The sequence below is a fragment of the Trichosurus vulpecula genome, chromosome 7 (genome assembly GCF_011100635.1).
Source record: "Trichosurus vulpecula isolate mTriVul1 chromosome 7, mTriVul1.pri, whole genome shotgun sequence".
In the NCBI taxonomy this organism is placed as follows: domain Eukaryota; kingdom Metazoa; phylum Chordata; class Mammalia; order Diprotodontia; family Phalangeridae; genus Trichosurus; species Trichosurus vulpecula.
The window spans coordinates 185,876,549-185,879,850 of NC_050579.1; the positions used below are offsets into that span (position 1 = coordinate 185,876,549).

Here is a 3,302-nt window from a genome sequence, read left to right on the forward strand (position 1 = left end):
ATTAGATCAATATGGTGAATAGAAATACTACTGGATAAATAGGTAAACTTTGGAAGCAAGCAAGGTAGCCCTGGTGGGGTAAATTAATTCTTTGCAGGGATATGGATATTGTTACAAATAATTTTATAAAACTGAGGAAACAAAGTCCAAGTAATCCAATTTATTGGCAAGCTATGTAGTTGTAAAACAAATCAGGTCCAAGGTCTTTCACCAGGCACAAAGACCCTAAAGAGAAAATTACAAGGATTTTTGTAGTAAAGCACAGTTACTATTTTTAGATTTTCTATTTTTAGATTTAGGGACTTCCCAGTGCTTTGGGATGTTGATTGGTTGCATCTACTTGCATCCTGTGATATAATAATAGCTAATTTACTTGAAATGACATGATTTACAGAAAAAATAAACTCAGGGATACAAAACTTAACTTCAGCAACTATACAAAATGTCAGCAATGATACAAAATAGAATAAATTTGATTCTCTCTCTCCTCCCTGCTTTTGATCCCTGAAAGGCATGGACTGCCAAGGACCACCATCTATAAGCTAGTTCTATAAGGTTTTTAACATGGGTGTATTCAGCATGAATGATTGGTATAATCAGAGCACACTAACAAAAGCCTCTCTGGTATTATCTTAGAACAGGCTTTGACATAGTAACTAATGTAGAGTCTAAAAAGAATTATAAGGCAGAAGGTAATAAGGGCCCATTTACTAAGAGTGGCTAACAGTCCATTTTCCAGCAGCCAGGTGAACCAAGAAGACAGATTCCACCAGGGGTCACCTGGGGAAAGTAGTTGTGTCTCTACCATAACTCTTTGGATTTTATGAAAGATTGTTACAATTTCCTCCAATCCATTAATATAGAAACAAGAAGATGGATTAATTGTAGCATGGGCTCCTCCTTGTGAGGCAGTGAAGAGGTCCAGAACCATGAGATTTTGTTAGACTCTCTGGAATAAAGAATTTACCTCAGTTTGGAGGGAGGAGATGGATTCACTTGTGGCCTGGGCCAATCTCTCAGTCTCAAGGGAAAGATGTCTAACTGTTTGTTCTAGTATAGTGATCCCTGCATATGGAATTAGGGACACAGGAACTTAATTTCATTTCCACGTTGTTTTATGGGGTTTTAGATTGAAATTACATCCCTGTTAGGGTTTCTTTTCTTTTTTGATGCCTATTCCACTATGCGCTCAGATTTCTGTTTCCCTACTAATCCGTGCTAAGGATGATTAAAGACCAAAATTGGTAAACCTACTCTGGCATCAGCTGACCCAGAAGCCGAGTCTGGGAGTCTGTGACTGCTCTGTCATTGCTGGCTGCCCCGGGCCCGGCAGCAACAGCCCCACCCTCCCAACCCCCCGTTTCCCCCACGCAACCAGCCTGGCCGCTGCCATGTAGCCCTCTAGGCTGTGCCTCCTATGTGCCCTCCTGCTGTGCCCAGCCACCACCCTCCTGACGCCCACCAGCGGGCTTATCTGATTCCCCTTGCATAAATTCAAGTCCATCCGCCATACCCTGAGGGAGTTGGCCAAGGAGCCCCTAGAATTATGTGCTGGGAGGCCTTCACATCACTGGTGGCGCCATCTCACAGACGCTCAAGAATTACATGGATGCTTAGTACTACGGAGCCATAGGCATTGGAACTCCACCCCCTCCCCCCAAGGAATTCACTATTGTCTTTGACACTGGTTCTCCCAACTTGTAGGTGCCATCCATCCACTGCAGTATGTGGGACATCACCTGCTGGCTACATCATAAATACGATGGACGTAAATCCAGCACTTACGTGAAGAACAGTACCCACTTTGCTAATCTACTATGACTCAGGAAGTTTCTCGGCCTACCTGAGTAAGGATACGGTCATGCCCCCTTATTCCTCAGAGGGGGAAAGATCAAAAAGCAGTTGTGTGGAGGTGAGGGTGAAGGAGCAGACTTTTGGAGACGCCACCAAGCAGCCCCACATCATCTTCATCACCACCAAGTTTGGCAGCATCCTGGGCATGGCATTCCCCTGCATTTCCATGGATACTGTCATGCCAGTCTTTGACAATCTCATGAACCAGAAGCTGGTGGAGAAGAACGTATTTTCCCCAGCCTGGAGGGGAGCTGATGTTCAGGGGCACAGACAGCAAGTACCATGAAGGAGAGTTCACCTACATCAACATCACCCGCCAGGCCTACTGGCAAGCCCACATGGACACAGTGGAGGCAGAAAGTGACCTGATCCTGTGCAAGGACGGCTGTGAGGCAATTGTGGACACGGGAACCTCTCTCATCACTGGTCCCATAGCAGAGGTCAAGAAGCTGTACAAAACTCTGGGGGCCGTGCCTCTGATCCAGGGGGAGTATACATTCTCCTGTGAGAAGGTGACCCGCTTCTCACTTGTCTCCTTCATGCTGGAGAAAAAGCCTTTTAAACCCACAGGAGAACAATATGTCCTCAAGGTGAGCAAGGCTGGACAAACCATCTGCCTGAGCAGCTTCACGGACATCCTCCCACCGAGGTGACCCCTCTGGATCCTGGGCAATGTCTTCATCAGCTAATACTACACAGTCTTTGACCAGGACAGCAACCGTGGGGGCTTCCAAGCCTGCTGACATCCTGTCGTCCCAGCTTGCATTCTCCCTCACCTCTCCTCTGGGGTGGGGGGACTTGTATCAGAAGAAAGTAGAGAAGGGGCAGAGCCAAGATGGTGGCTGGAAAGCAGGGACTTGCGTGAGCTCCCCGCCAAGTCCCTCCAAAAACCTATAAAAAATGGTTCCGAACAAATTCTAGAACTGCAGAACCCACAAAATAGCAGAGGGAAGCAGGGCGCCAGCCCAGGATGCTTGGAGGGTCACTGGGTGAGGTCTATCCCTCACAGAGTGAGCTGGGAGCGGAGGGGAGTGGAGCCCAGCATGGGCGGCGGCAGGACCAACCAGACCAGGAGCTGGGCAGAATAGGCCCTAGCACTCTGAATCAGTGAGCTGTGGCAGTTACCAGACTTCTCAACCCACAAACAACAAAGACAACAGAGAAGGTTAGTGGGAAAAGCTGCGGGGAGTGAAAGGAGTTCGCAGTTTGGCCACCACCCCCGGGGTAGCAAAGGTGGTGAAGCTACAGAACTACAGCTGCAGTTACTTCTGGCCCCAGGCCCACCTGGTGGGAAGAATTATGTGGCAGATCAGAGTGGGAGTGCGGAGCCTGCTTAAGATCTGAGTCAGGTCCGGGTTGGCAGTTCTTGGCGAAGGAGGAGTGCTGGTGTGGCAGAGCTGGCTGTATAGAAATAGCTCTGAAAACAACAGCGTATCCCCTCAAGCTTG

General features: G+C 48.0%; 1 pseudogene; it reads left to right on the top strand.

Annotated features, from left to right (window-relative positions):
* Nucleotides 1-1,391: 1,391 nt before the first annotated feature.
* LOC118855823 lies at nucleotides 1,392-2,560 on the top strand (annotated as a pseudogene).
* The last annotated feature ends 742 nt before the right edge of the window (nucleotides 2,561-3,302 follow it).